General features: G+C 44.7%; 1 protein-coding gene across 6 annotated transcripts in view; it reads left to right on the plus strand.

The window, feature by feature from the left end:
- LOC138567343 (uncharacterized) overlaps nucleotides 1–16,526 on the plus strand; it is a 903,513-nt gene that overhangs the window by 115,495 nt on the left and 771,492 nt on the right. The window lies entirely within an intron of this gene.

The raw sequence follows: 16,526 nt of genomic DNA on the forward strand, positions 1-16,526 counted from the left end.
TTGAGGCATGGAGAGGGCACTGTAGCAACAGTAGCCATGATCTGTTTCAAATTCAGCATTTTAAAACATTCAACAACAGCAGGAAAGAACATGATCTTATGCAGGGAACCTTTATTAATACAGCCGCATAGCAAAGTTTACAAAAGACAGCTGGGCTAAGGTCCTGAATAATGCCACACCAATGGGCCCGTTGCATACAGTTTTTGCAGTCAGAAGCAAAAATATTCCAAGATAAGAGACCAGTCCAGACTCCAAGAGAAGTTGGACAGGGGCCCGGAAACAAAAACGAAATATGAACAATAGGCCAGGATCTATATACACCTAAAGGGAATATGAACCAGAAAAGTTTATTTGCACGGGAGGTGCTATAGAGCTATATTGGGCAATAGACCTTTAACCAGAACAATACTGTTAAGCTCCCATTAATGGGTATAATCTGTCGCTTCTGTTCAGTAATCAACAGTAATTTTTTCGATGGGTTTTGTGGCAAATAAATTCTTTCAAAAAAACTCAGTGAACCTTTTTTTCCCTTTTTGGATGGGTTTCACCCCCACCAATATTCATTTAACACACCGCCCACCCTTTATATGCCCTTCCCCCACACAGCAAATGTTTTTCAATTCGTTTTTTTCGCTAAAAATGTATTCACCAAAAAATCTATCCAAAAAAATGACTGCCTGTAAATGAACGTTGTAGCAGGCTGTCTGGGGAAGGACTGATAGTCTGTCTTGGGCCTGGTGCTTTCTGTTAGTATGTCTTGTACTCTGAGGTCTGTCCCCTAAATGCGCGTACTATCCACCAAGAATACTGATGATATTTATTGTACAAATAAGCACAAAGAGGGGTTGGATAAGGAAAAGCATATAGGCAGAAACGGGAATCCAGTAAATGGGGAAAAAAGAGTCAGTACGGTAGGAGACTTAGTGGCTCAGGAATTGGTTCCGAGCTACACACACACAGTTCTTAGGGGCCAGCATGAGTCGGTTCGTAGAGCTGTGGAAAGAATACTATGGCCATCAGAAAAACTAATTAACTTGTTCTTCAGCATTGTTTCCATGCTGTGATGAATTCCCTTCCCTGAGCTTTAAAGTGGATACAGGAGTCACAAAGAGGGACATTTGGCGTGATAAACTGTGTGATGATGGACCCAGATGTGACAGAGGGTATCACTAATTACCCCCACCATGCCACATAAGCAGGGCAGGGACTCACCGTTTGGGACTGTCCTAGGTATAGGAAACCTGACGGTATTCTCCCACCCACTCCCCCTGTATCTTCCATTCAGATGGCCAGGGAAGGGGCCATCACTTTTGGATCCCGACCCTTGGGGTGGACAAGCGAGGGAGGATCACCTGAGTGGAGGGTTAAGAGGGATTGGGAGGAGGACACCCAAGGGCGAGACATGGGCATCCCCCAGTCCCAAAAATACCCCAACTGTAACGCTTACCTGAAGAGACTTTGCGGAAGCGCCCTGGAAATTCTAGGTGGTATTTTCTTTCCTGAACATGGTTAGTTCTGTAAGAAAAAAAAACAGGGAAGACTAAGCTATCTATCTAAGCTCTTTAATAAACCCAAACCCTAGCAACTATAGAACTCTCCTTATGGTTCAAAAATGACACCAAGCTCACCTTAACTTTTAGTTGTGGGGCTCTCCATCCTGTACTCAAGCAGGGGCGCTGGTTCTGAGGAAATGAAGTAATACTGTGGAGTGGACCTCAGTTTAGGATAAGTGACAGGGAAAAGGAAAAGAAAAATGCACAACAGTGCGAAGGAGAACAGATTTTCCTAATTGGGTATTGACTAGATTGGCGCTAAATGTGTCTACAGGCTCTCTATGCACAACATGTGTGGCTAACCAAAAGGACAGGTAATACCCTAACTAGTATACAACCAAACACCTAATAACAGTAATGTGCAAGAAGCTTACCCATGACCCAAATAAGTTCTATCTTATCTTTAAAACAAACGTCACAGATATTGCAGTAAAAATCCCTGCAGTGTACTTAAAATAACACCTTGAACACTCAGTAAAATATGCAATCTAAAATGCGCATAAGTCCAACATGAAAGTAAATGTACTTGCGTGACACGTTAACAACGGGGCTTGATACTTGTTCAGTAAACCCAGTCACGAACGGTAACAGCTGTGGCTGACACGACTTCTCAGCCGCGACTGACAGGGAATCAGCTGTTGCTTTCCTGACAAGAATTCTAGTTACGGTAGACAAGGAAACTGGGGCATAAAATAACAGAGAATACTACGAACAGATGGCAATAGTGGAACACGGATAGGGACTGAGAAAAGTGACAGAGGTTAGCAGAAAATGACATTGGATTATCTGTGGAACTTCTGTGGAAACATGGAGCGAACGGTAAGCGTTGCTCTACTGGAGCAGTCACGACGTGAAGCGCGGACCTCCAGGGGGGCGGGGCTTAAATGGAGGATGTGATCTGAAGCCTAGACCTGCACGTTAGTTCAAAAGACACAATGCTGGCGGCCATGAATAGAAGGCAGAGTGTTCCATATCCCATAAAGCCTATACCTACTCAGAAGCTGTTCGCCAGCAATGCCATGCCAGAGCCCAACTTTTCAAGACCCTCTTATGGGGATTAAAACCTAGTGTCCTGCCCGTGATCATGACACCAACCTACTATCTCTCAGCCTTTATGGGGTATCTCCAATCTCACCCCAACCCCCCCGCCCCCCACACCATTACCAACCGATTCTGAGATGAGGAAGAGGCAACTAAGATCAGTAAAGAATACCCATATGAACAGCATGGGGAAAGTAAGGGCAGCCTACCTTAGAAAGAACTCTAGAAGCCCACTAATGAATTCAGGCAGGGTCAGGCATTTAGTAGTGACCATTTACAACTGAAACCATTTGACTGCTTTTGTCACTATAAAAGGTGTGGTTTTACACAGATGGATGAGCGAGCTGTAGAGGCACTTTGGACCACAGAAACCACGAAGGTGGGAGCTGCAGGAAGGAGGGTCTGAAGGAGAGTGGTGTGCTGCAACACTGGCTCTGTGTGTGTGGAGGGCTGCAGCATGGCTGGGGAGCTGTCTCCTGAGAGCCGGAGCGAGGCAGCTGGGAACCTGCTGGCAGAGTCTGTGCAATTGCTCATTCCCATGGGCCGTGCGCCGGGCCCAAGGCTATCTAAGGGCAGGTGGTTAGACCCTGATCTCGACCCAAAGCCTCCTGCAGAGACCGTTGGCCACTGCTACTCTACCCGGTAAGTTTTGCATGACAGAGAGAGCAACTCGGGAGCGTGCAGGTGGCGGAGTGGGAAAGGGAGGAAAAAAGCAAGATTGGTAAAATGTCACAAAGCGGAAAGCAAGAAGGACAGTTTTAAGGAGCAGAAAGTAGAAGGAAAAAAAGCAAGTGAATGAAGGTGACAGAAGAGAAACGATGCGCCCACGCAGCGCAGAAATAAGCTAGAAAGCTAAATAGATTTCAAAGAAAGGGCAAGCGGCTCGAAGATAAAGTTAGAGGACAGAAGCAAACTCAGAGGAAAGTGTGAGGCCACACGGGAAAGTCAAGAGAGGGCAAGCGGCCCGAAAGGAAAGTAAAGAAAATGTGAAAGTAGGTAAGGATGCACGGCAAAGGAAAACAAGTACAGGTGTGCATGACCAAAGACAGAAGTGAGGGAAACAGAAGGGTGCAGTGTACACAACAAAGGGAAAGGAGTAAAAGATGTAAAGATGCTCAACACCATCCCATTGGCCCTGGCACTCCTGGATGAGCAAGGCATAAAATAAGCAGTGTCGCGGAGCAATTTGCTATGCAATTCTGTAGGTTTGCTAATTAATTTGGCACTTGTGTAGCAAAGTTAGCTATTTAAGTTACCCTGTTCAATGAAATCACAGCTCACCCTGCGTTCCTCTCTTGCCTTCAGAGCTCTCTCCATCCTATTTTCTCTGTTCACTGCAAGATCAAAGCGTCTAATGGAGAGTGCAGCAGTAATCATCCCCTTCGCTCATGTGCCAAAAGGCCTGTGTTGGAGTACTACAAACATTTTATTTTTATTTTTCTAATAACGGCAAACCAGAAATAATCGGGATAATACTGTTATTAAGATAATTGTATCCGGTCTGCCAAAGACCAGTATGTTTTTTTTTAAAAAAAGACTTTCAATTCCTTTTCTAAAAAGGTAATGGGTTACATAATGCATAATTACAGTATTGCTACTGTAAAACACTGCATTGTCTCCATGCTTTACAGTGAAGTGTATCTAAATCGCAGTGTCAACTAGATTTTATTTTGTTGGGGAAGATGCATCATATTGACGAGTGGACACTTTTGAAGATGTACATGACCACACGGCCAAATGCTTTGATGGAAAACCTAGTCCTGTGGCCTGCTGGTTACATACATCTTGAAACAGGTGTTCAACCCATGAGCTGATCCCATACTCCTTGACATTCTATCTTACCATGTTGGTTTATACCCGCTACCATGAAAGTGAGATGGCCGCAAATTACAATATTCTGCCTATTTTGCCCAGTTTTCCGCCTGCTATGCCATCCACTCTTCTTAGTCTTTTACATAATGAATACACAAAGCTAACCTGATATTTACTTAAAGTAGCAATCCATATTTTCATCCAGTCTGTACATCTACAGACCTACTGCAAAACTGTACACTGTAGTTGGCCTCCAGAGCTCACTTTGCTCTATGATTATGATTGCATTACAGAGGCTTTTTATCATATCTAGTTATGTTTGTCCATTCATGCAGCTAACCTTTTTACTGACACTCATCCAGGGCTTGCAAATTAATTTTGCCCACTCGCATAGATGAGTAGATTTTAAGAAGGGCCACTACCATTTGCAGGGGATGTTGGAAACTTTTATTTAAAATGTACTTTGTTTGCAGTAAATGCCAAATACAAAGTTTCACTGTGCATTGCTGGCCTCTGGTTGGCAGCAGTGTGCCAAACTAAAGTGGGTTTGTGGTGACATGCACCATTTTACAGAAAGAATTTGCAAGGTCTGACTTATCTCACTAATGTCTTACTTCAGCGATGTACAAAACTGCTGTATTGTTGCTCATTTTATATCTTGGGTACAAGTATCTTCTGGCGGCATTAAAAACATTAGTATTCAATTGCTCATCAAATGGGTTTGTTTGATAATCAAGAAAAATGGTATTAGCAAACTCTGCTAATCAATTTTTGAAAACTAATTTATACGTTGATGAGGAAAGGGACTCTGAAGCACATCAGGAAACTGAAGCAGGATTTTCAAAGACATTACATTTTTATTTTCTTCCAGCAGGCAGGACACATCATACAGCAAAGATATCTCTGGAACTCTCCTAAAATCTCTGGGCTCTCCCTGTCGTATATACACTCTAAGAAGGTGAGGTGATGGCCTGATCAAAAGTACAACCCCCTTCCTGCCTGTGATTCGTTGGCTTATCTGCCACTCCGACCCAGTCTAAACAGGTTTTGTTCAGCTCATCCTCCATCAGTGTCCGCTAGATGAACTTTTATTTAAAAAGTTCTCCATTGATGTCATAATGATTTAGCAAAAATACCACCATCTTTGAAATTGCATGACCATGCCTGGCTCATCACAAAATGGTGGATTACCCTATTCCTGGTCGAAATATGATACATGCTCCGATTCAAATCTAGTTTTTCAGTAATTTATACTAGCATATTAATTTATACTAGCATATACTACTTAACAAACCTATCACACAAGACATTCTAACCCCATAAAATAGATGGTTTTCAAAGCGCTTTCCTGAAAAGCACATCATTTCTTATATTTAAGTCATTGATCAACCCAACAAGTTATCAACATTCAGTTTGAGGTGGATGGGGGTTTATCTCCACTACATTCAGTTTGGGGGTGGGGGGGGTCTAACTAGCTCCTGTACAAAGACAATATAAGTGTGCACAATAAAACACCTGAAGATAAAGGTACCAAGGAAAGTGCGCGTGGGAAATAAAGAGAGGGGCAAAAGATCAGTGGTCGTGCTAATGAAAAGAAAGAGCCTGGGGTTTTCGAAAGCCTCTGATTCTACCCCATGAGACGATTGTGTATTTGAAAAGCTGTAAATAAGGAAAATGCATATCCTGACAAGCTGAAGCCCAAGCTTCGGGAAGGGCTCCCTGAGAAACCAAAAACGTGATACATTGTGTTTTGTGTTGAAAGAGGCCAGTGCTTGGGGAAGGGACCCCTAAGAGGCACAGCCAAGTTGGAGACTTGTTGGTTTGCTTTATTGTGTTGAAAGGACTGAAGCGTGGGTAAGGGAACACTGAGAAGCTTAAGAAGGAAACTGTGATACATTTCTTTTGTGGTGTTTGAAACTTGAATAAGTTGAAGCTTGGGGAAGGGAACCCCAAGGGATTCAAAGACACTGAAAGTATTGGAATTCATTGCAAGGACCCCGTGGCAAAGGTCTTGATTGAACCCATGCCTGGCAGGAAAGCCACCGGAAACCAAACCTGGTTTTCCTATTTTTCTGTTGAACCACTACTTTTACTTTTTGACACAACACCCCATAACACATTTTTTGTATAGATCGAGGATAAGCAAAGGTCTAGACACAGACAGACTTTTCATTTGTACTTTCCGACATCAACGGCTTTAGAAGCATCATTTCGGGGAAACATCCCTTTATAGTTAGAACTAGTTAGGTAATACACCTTGAAACTGTAAATAAAGGTTTTGAAATCTTACTTTCTGAGCCTGTCTCTCTTGTCACCAGCCTGTCTCAGGATACAATAACGTACTTCAAAGGGAATATCTTAACACAAGTGTCTCTCCCAAGTTTGCCCTCGGCCTGGATCTGTTCCTCCTCATGTCAAGATTGGCCTATCCACTTTAGCATGCAAATCAGAAATGATCTTCCCTTTAGGAGCTTAGAGACCAGAAACTAGTGTATGGAACACAAACACGCCAAATGCCGACCTTTGTAAAGCCTTTGTAAAACTGTTTTGTTGCCAGATTGCCTTAACAAGCAGGCAACAGGGGCTGAGGATGTGGAGCGCATAGCCCCGGTCACAGAATTTCTTCCCGCGAATGCTGTAGCTTTTCAAGATGGCCCAAACCCCCCTATATAAACCACAGGGAATACCCAAAGGGGAGTGGCTGAAGAAGGTGTAAGTAAAGTATTTGAGAGGCCTGGCAGAGGGCTTTGAATGAGATAGAAGGAAGGAGAGGGAGGAAAAGGGTGTTGGAAGAGAACAGAAACAAGGGAAAGATAACACCAGGGGGTAGGAAGAGTGAGGAGAAGGATGAGAAGAACGGCAAGGGGGAATATTAAATGCTGGAGTAGAAAGGAGGCGAGGGTGAAAATATGAGATTGCATAGCGGGGGGAGGGGAACTAGAGTAGAGAGGAGGATGAAGGAAAGACCAGCGAGAAGGAAAGAAGGAATATGTAGCGCTGGCTGAGCAAGGAAGGTGAGTGGAGACCAGAGGACCAGAGCTAGAGAAAGAAGGCAGAGAGTGGAGAAGATTAAAGAGAAAGGAGGGGAGGAAGAACCAGAGACGGGATAAGAAAGGGTATGAAGATGCCTAAAACTAAAAGGCCACGAAGGAGAATGGAAAAGTCGGAATGAAGAGCTGGGAGTTGGTGGAGGTACGAGCATGTGGTAGTGACAAACGTTTCAAGTGAAACCAGTGGATGGTGTGGAGGAGAAAGAATATGGGATTGTAGGAGTCTACTTGGGGCACAAACTCATGGTGGGAGGTCAGACTGGTTGGCTAGGAAGCCAGTATCCTGGGAAATGCATGTGATGAAGGGACCAGGACGCTGCCAGCAGAAGTTAAGAGAAGCAGCCTGTCCACTAAGTGTCTGGGCCCTTCTGAAGGTAAATCTCTGAGACTGCATTTTGGCCAAGAGCTGACAAGCAGGGAATATTTCGAAAGATCCTTGGTAGGAGACTTCCCGTGGTATAAAGACATCTATGGAGAACCAGAAAAGTGGGAAATTACCAGCAGAAGAAACCTACTCAAAGATTGCGAGTTAATGCCCCAAGGATGAGATGAACAAGTGAACTGCGAAAGCCAGTTCTTTTTTTTTTAAGAGACTTTCTGTTAGAAGCCCAGTTGATAACTTGTGACCTGCCCCAGATGGATGGATGGAAGTCCGATGAAGATGCAGAAAAATTGCTCAAGGACTTATTTTGTTAGTTTTTCTGTTTGTAGATATCTATCCCAGTGACAATCATGTGCCATCCTGAGTTAGTTTGTAGAAAGAGAGAGTGAGGGGGAGGGAGGAAAGAGAATTGAGTATCTATTATCATAGAAGAGGCAGCACTCTTAACGCTAAGAGTTCCCATTTTCTCTTTTCATATTTCCCTCTTGTAGTTTAGCTTAATTTAACCCCTTTATTAATAACTGGAAAAGAGATTCTTTCATCTGAGCCTTTCTTGATAGATGTTCAGTTTTTGACAATGCTCTCATGCATGAATGTGAATCTGGAGAAAATACCCATGCTTGCATACGAGCAGTGATCTGCCAGGATATTAAACAGGCTGGCGTTTTCAATTTTTTAAGTCTTTGAACAAATGTAACAACACTGAATTTAACAGGGCAGGTCATGCCTTAGAAGAGTAGGTGCTGGTCTAATAGTGACTGATATCAGTCTTTTGTTACCTTGCTGGCAGCAGTTAGGTCATTCATGAGTAATCCACATGCCTTGTGTCTTTTACAGTCTTTTATTTTAAACAACAAGCTTTGATTGACTTTTGTACTTGGTATATCTCCTCTGCCAGACAAGTTAGTGAATGCTAATGCTTTTTCTTTTACAAAGAAAGGATTCTATTAATTGGGTAAGGTATTTTCTACCAATTGTGGCGAGTCAGAAGAAGGATACAGACTATTGCGGCCATGGTATATGTTTATTAAGGACAAAGGATAAAGCCTAACTTTCCCTATCTCTATGGGTGGTCCCTGCCCATGTTATTAAGTAAGGTGCTCATCCGGCAGTTGTGAATGTACAACAAAGTAATGCCTGCTGTCCAAAACTACCCTATTCTGACCCTACCACTATGAAAACTAACGCAGATGTGGAGAATGACTCCCTTCTCCTGAGGTTACCTCTAGTACCAGTCTTTCAATTCAGGTTTCAAAAATAGTCCCTTGAGAATGACTCACTCTTCTCAAGGTACTTCTACTACCACTCTTTCAATGTATGATTTGTGAATAGACTGTTGTAACTTCTTCTATAAAACACTTCAGTTCCTCAGCTGGGTTATTTGGCTTTTCAGTCTTTTGGTTTATCCCTCTTGGAATTCTCTAATTAGTTCTCCTTTCCTGTCTGTGATTCTCAGCGTACCGTTTTACTGAGCTTTATTGGGTCTTATTTAATATGTGGTTCAATTGCCTATTTTCTCTAGGCTATCTTTCATATCTTGTTTCCTCTCTGTTTATTTTGGTTTCGTACAGGATGTAGAGTTATCTTCCCCTTCAACCAGGGTATTCTTATTCATTCTTCTCTTCTCCCAATGTTTAATCATACAACGGTTGTTTCTCTAAAGTTATCACACTTACACTTCTTTTGTTTCAAATTTAAATCTGCTTCAGATTTTGTTCTGGGATGAGTTGGCTGGGTGATATGATTCCCTTGGGTCATCCTGGGTCCCCCCCACCCCATTTCCTTCCTTGCGGTAGGAGAATGTCTGTGGGAGCCTTCTTCCTTACAGCCTCTGGTTTAGTTCATGAACCGCCAGCGTCTCTCCTGCTCTGACGTCTCTCTCCTCGTAACTCTGTATTCACGCTCAAACACTTGTGTATGAGCGTGATATCAACAACATTTCAATTCAATTTGTATTCTCTGGTCTTTTCACTGCATTGCAGTCCTTCTGTGGCTGACCGCACTGGCTGTGGCCTCCTAATGCTGGCAGCATGGGCAATATTATTTGGATGTTCTGCCCACCAAGGATTCACGTCCCTCGTCCCGTCACCATCTTTAGTTGGGCCCTTGACCTTTCGCTCGCTTTCTTGTTCTCTGGTTTTGCCCTTGCTCAGTTGGACCGCTTTGCAAAGATATGCGAGTTTGAAACTCGTGTGCTTTGTATTTTCTCCCTCTCCCCATCGTGCAGTACTCAGCTTCATGGATGCCCCAGCTGGTGTATGTCTGTCTCGCTCTCACTGTCTCTCTCCCTCTCCCCCCACCCCCACATAGCTTGAGGGCTTCTCCAGTTGATGTGCATGGGTTTCTCCCTTTTGTTTTCTTTCACTGGGGTCACGTTTATCCACCTCGCCGTGGATTGGGTATACGGTTTTAAAGTGACACGACCTTTTCTCTTGAGATAAAGCTCATCAGGAGTCTCTTTGTCCCAGTATTGATAGTTCACTTTCTGGTATTATGGCTTCTTCGTCCCTGTTTTGGTATTTCACAGGATTTCACAGTCTTGGTGCTTCATAGAGTCTAGTTTTGTGAAACATCCCATGAAAGCCATAGAATGTACCACTTGAGGGAGTTCCTCACTGAAATGGGAGTCCCTGTCCCCTAAGGGTGAGTCTCTCCCGGTGGGGTCCTACTTGCCTCTATCCCTATGGAGGGTGTTGCGGAGTGATCTCCCCTCCCGAGCCTCACAGGAAGGGGCTCCCTCTTGGGGAGAAGTGACAAATTCCCTCAAGTCGTGTCGCAGTGCATTTATTATTTTATTTGAAGATCATTTCAGATTTCCATATCCGTGAATTAATATATATTGCAAGCTTTGCTTTGTGAGCATATATGATAATAGTCAGCAAGCTGCAAACCACATGTTCCTGATCATAAAGATGATGCCAACAAATAAGGCATAAAGTAGCATACAAGAACTTTTAACTGCTCAAAAAAAGGTATTTTGCACATGCACTGTTAGTTGCTGCCTCCATTTGATTTCTTAGTGCCATAAATCGTTTTGATAACAAAGATTTAGGTTGATTCTCTTAATCCGCAAAAGAAGAAACATGTACATGTTACTCCTACAGTTTGTCTCTTTCCCCCATACTTTTGGGACGTTTGGGCTTATGGAAGGGTTTTTGCACAGCCCAAAGAATGGTCCTTCTGTAACTTTTTTAACTGATACTGGCTACGGCCCTGCCCCTTTGTCCACCTGGTTGGGTATAGACTTGTGCGGCACAGTGCGTGGGGAGGGTCCTGTTCTTTACTGTTCTTCATTTCTGTTCTTAAATAACTTTACCCCCTTGCTCGCTGGGATTTTAAGCATTGGTTTCCAACCCACTATGGTGGGGCTAGAGTGGTTTTGCAGCTGCTCGTTGTGCCCGTGGCATTTCTCTGTATCCGATCCTCACACACACTGCCTCGAGTGTTTGGATCCAGACCATTGCTAGGATAATATTTATATTGCGGTTCCCTCTTGGTCCATACATTCAGTTATAGGTTAGGACAGCTGGAGGAAGTCTTCAGTTGATCGGCTTTACAACACTACCAGGTGTATATTGATGGAATGAAGAAATGGCTGGTAAGTGATTTTCTTCTCGAGGCACCTTGGCAGGGCAAACTCTTGACAGGAATTGCCAGTTGCGGGAGTGACCATGGTGGTCCTTGCCAAACCGGTGTTGTCCCTGAGGTTCCCTGTGATGATCAACTCGGACATGGGAGGCGATTTTGAGGCTCCCATTTAGGGGCTTATGGTACCATGGGTAACATCGAGGTTACTTGGAAAGGAGCTAAGTATCGTGCTTGCAAGACTGAGGTTCCCCGCTTGGGGACTAAAGAAAACCAGACAGTGCACCCAGTCTATCGCGGTATGCCCAGAGAGTCCCTCTTCAAGGACTGAATTTACTGTGGTGCCTCCCGAGGATCCTTCGAGGCCTAAATACTTTAGCAGCGCTGGCGAGAGGGCCTGCCAAGAGCTCAGGCGTCGACCCATGAAACCAAGTTTCCCTGGTCAGGGGCGAAGGCCGCATCTGGGGCTTTGCAGACGTCTATGTGTCCCCCAGAGGATTCTTCTTAAAATAAGGCTAAGGATGGAAAAAATCTGAAAAAGAGAAAGGATCAGCAGGGCTTGTTGCCGCGTAGATGCAGTGTGAAACTGTTGCCCTATGTCACAAAATGGAAGATGTGGGAGGCAGATATGTTGTGTACCTCATCAGTGCTTAGTGTGAGTACTTGCTGGGTCAGAGACTTTTTTGCTTTAGGTTAGAATGGATGGCTTTTACAATAATGACCTTACTTCTACCATCTCCTTCCCCCCACTTTGTCTCCTTTCCATTATCTTGCCGCTTGGTTTCAGTGAAGTCATGGTCTCGGCCTCCATCTTTTCAGCAATCTCTTCGCCTACAGCCCCATGAGCAAATGGGGCTAGACCGTGGATGCCTCGAGCAGATGCAGGCCTTTTGGCTGGCACCCTATCCATCAGAGCTTCAGAGAGATCAGGTATAGGGATATAAAGGGATATAAAGAGATGTGCTGGCTTAAGCCAGAGAAGTTTGAAATAAACCACATTAGGATCTACTGACAAACAAGAAGATTGACATCTGCCACAGCCCCTTGGATTCTTAGCCAGTTTCATTAACCTCTTGCCCCCTTCCGTTCTCTTGGAAGATGGCTGCTGCCTTCTTATACTCTAGGCCGCCTTCCTCAACCTCGTCCTCTCAATTTCTGAGTAGAGTCGATAAAAGCCCTAGAGACCCTAGGCAAGAAGATTTGTGCCAACTCAGCCCTTCAATTAAGGCAGGCCCTATTAGCTGCTGGCAGGGTCGGACTGGGACAAGAAATAGGCCCGGACACCCAAGAAAAAGTGGCCCACCCCGTGCCTCAAAAAAGTGACCCACCCCTGACCTCACGACTCTTGACCTCTGATGACATCGCTGGAAGTGATGTCATTGGACCCCACTCGAAAGTGACATTCCGGGAAGTGATGAAACATGACCTTTCACCCATTCACAAAACAGGAAGTGGCATAAAATAGCATTGTTCCTAAGTACACTACGAAAAATATGGTTATGATTTCACTAATGTGATATACATTTCATACAAGAATGGATCACCATATGTATAATTAATATCTGGGTGTACAGAACCATATTGCCAAATTACTATGAATCCAAGCAGACGTCCAAGGCCAAATGATATGTTATTGTATAGCACTTACGCTTAAGCTCTTTTTTATTGAACAAATATGCATACGATATTGCCCAACCTGTGTTGGTACTCATTTATCAACCTCAGAAGGATGAAAGGCTGATATGGCCTTGCTGGGATTCGAACCTGCAACCTGCATATCGCAAACACATCGCAGCAGCGAGCGCTCAACCCACTGAGCTATCATATCAGCTATAGTAAAATGATCAATTATTCTGTAATGGATACCATTAAACTGGAAACTGAGATTTAACAGTTGACCAGTTAAGTTCATCTGTAGATCTGGTGCAAAGTTGGACGCATGTCAAGCCTGTGTGCATCGACTTTCAGGCTTCAGAGGTCGGCAAAATAGGGAAAGCAGCGCACTCGCAGGATACTCTGAGCACTCGTTACCTCATACTCTGAGGTAACGAGTGCTCAGAGTATGCAAACAAACCTCTTGAACAGCATGGCAGGGAGATGGGAAAGATAGCCACATTACAACAAAGCATTAATTGTGGCACAATGAAGTCAATGTCCGCTTGATGTGCTACGGTCAACTATTTCTACACTGTACAGAAGCTTTTAGGCACAAGGATTTTGTCAAGTGACCGAGGACACCGAGATGGTATGTCTTGTGATGATTGTAACTGACAACGGCAAAAAAAAACATGCTATTACTGCAACTAGCGAAAAGCAAAATACATAGTGCGAAATGGATGCTTATTCTACTCTAAAATTGGTCGTTTATCACTAATATCACGAATACATATTTATCACTAATACAACAGCACAGCCACTCCAGGGGGCAACGTGCCCCCTGGAGTGGCGGCACAGTGACAGCCGCCGCCGGCCCTGGCCCCTCAACTTTGCATGCCGCAGCAGCATGTGAATGATGATTGCATCATAATTTATGATGCACACATCATGCATGCAAATCAATCATCAAAGCTAGGTAACGTGTTACCTTGCTTTGATGAATTATGCCGTTGCAGGTGTTATTTTTTCCTCCATTTTTTAAAATTTTATATATTTAATTTTTTTCAAACCGGCCCAGGTGTGGGCAGAAACGGGCCCCCAGGGACTACACATGATTTCGGCCCGGGCCGAGTGGCCGATGGGCCAATCCGAACCTGGCTGCTGCTAATCAGAATGCATGACAGGAGCTCTCAGAATTTGAGAAATTAATCCCTCCAGAGAAACTATAGGAGTTTAAAAGGGGGGCTGGCAGATGGAAGAGTGTTTGCCGAGGACCTCTTGGTGGCAGTGGCCCATCATGTTGATTCATCCTGCAGAGGGGTGGCATTGTGAGCAGATGTGTGCTGGCAAGTGTTGTCACAAAGACCATAAGAGGTCCAGGATAAGGAGCTGGACCGCCAGTTTGACGGAGTTGACCTTTTTAACAGCTCTCTAGATGAGAAGTTGGATAAACAGACCAGCACTCTTAAGGCTAAATTGATCCCTTTCCGTACAAAACATTAGACTACCAAACTGGCAATAGGGGGCACCAGACAGGACTTTTTTCTCCTGCTTATTTGCATGATTTGGAGGGTTCCAGGTCCGAAGGGCTAGACAAGTCAGGCTGACATGTTCCCACACCTGTATGAGGAAAAAGCAACAGTGGTCGGACCCATAGGTATTTCCTCTCGCACTTCCCCTGGAACTAGCTCCATTTCTGGAGTCTCAGATGGGACCTCCAAGTGACGGCCATATCAGGTGCCACAGCACTCCGTTGGGGGATGGCTATTCCTTCACATTGGAGCTTGGATGACCATATCGACAGACCCCAGAGTCCTGTCAGTGGTGAGTCTAGGCTTTCACCTCTCATTTCCTCAGATTCCCTCTTCCCACCTTCCCCTAGTGCAGGTTGGATCTCAGTTCTTGATAGAGAGGATGGAAAAACTCCAGGCAGGTGTGATCGAAACCTTTAAAATTGCACCGTGAAAGTATTTAATATTGCATTGTGAAACCTAGGCATTTCCCCATGTTACAGGACTCTCTGACTTGGGTATGTTTTACTCTGGTTTTTAAAACTTCTGTGAAAGTATTGCCGTCCTCCCATACTTTTCTACCATATCTAAGCTCCTGTTGTCTTGATCAACTGCCTACTTGTCTCGTCTCTCTCTGTCTAGTCTGCTGCGCCCTGCCCTGTGTTCTTCTCTAGTGTTTCTCCCCGTCGCATCATCACACCTTCCTACTCCCGTCTTTTTCTCTCCTCGCCATAGTGTTCTCTGTTTCTCCTATCTTTTCTAACTGCTTCTCTATCGACTATCCTCCTCTCCTCACTAAATCTGGTAGGAAAACGTTTAAAAAGGACATCCTGGTCTCCAACCCAGGCCTCAATATTGCTGATACCTATACCAGTGCCTCCTCAAGGCAAACCCTCACTGAAATCCTCTGTCGTTCCCTCACCAGACCTATGGACTCTACATACGGTCTCTGTGCTTTCTACTTTATTTTCTTCTCCCATTAATGGTGGCACCCGGTGGGGGGCCCTCCTGGCCTCCTTCTGCTCCTCTAAGGTCTTCATTATTATTTGCTTGAATGGTACCGTCTTGGTCCAAGGGCCTCAAGGCAACCTTCTCCTCTTTGATAGATGCTCCCTGCACCTCATCAGTTTCCTTTCTTCTCCTGCTGTCCCTTTTTCTGCATCCTTGCCTCCCCCTCAGTCTCCTCCTTGGCTACCTTGCCCTCTCCTCCTTCCTCTTCCACCCCCACTCGGGCTTCTGATATACCTCTGCAGGCTGTACCTCTGATCCGTACCCCTCCCCGGAAGTCTTTCAAGGATGGCAACCTTCTCCATATTGCCACTCTAAACTCACGCTCAGCTGTCAAACACTCCTCTGACATCTGCTGCCTCCTGAAGGAACTTGACCTTGATGTCCTTGGTCTCACCGAGACATGTTCACAGCCAGCTGTCACGACCTTTGACACTCTCCTCCCTGATGGCTACAAGATCCTCTCCGCGCCCAGATGCAATGGTTCCGGAGGGGGTGTAACCCTGATCTTCCCTGAGTGGATTCCTGCCTCTGTCATTCCTATGCAGGCCTACTCATCTTTCGAATGCCTCGTCTGCAGGCTCTCTCTCTCTCTCTCCAGGCCACTCCCTTACTGTGGCTACCATCTATCGGCCACTTGGTAAAATCTCCTCTCTGAGTGGGCAGACCTCTCCTCTTCCCTCTTGGTCTCGACCACTCAACTCCTCCTTCTTGGAGACTTCAATCTCCACCTGGATATATGATATATTTTATTTAAATCTCGCTCATACAGAGGTGTTTCAGAGCGCGACAAGGCAAGGGAGGGGAACGGGAGAACGAAACAACGAACTTACTAGGCCCAGTGACATTGAAAACATGCAAGTGCATGGGAGAGGGGGGAGGGGAAAAGTGCATGGAGGGTAGGGAGAAAGTGAAGTGGAACGTGCAGAGCAAAGGAGAAACAGGATAAATAATAATAAAAATAAGTAAATAATAAAATCAGCACAAA

Source organism: Ambystoma mexicanum, chromosome 2p (genome assembly GCF_040938575.1).
Source record: "Ambystoma mexicanum isolate Mex_15411 chromosome 2p, UKY_AmexF1_1, whole genome shotgun sequence".
NCBI lineage: Eukaryota > Metazoa > Chordata > Amphibia > Caudata > Ambystomatidae > Ambystoma > Ambystoma mexicanum.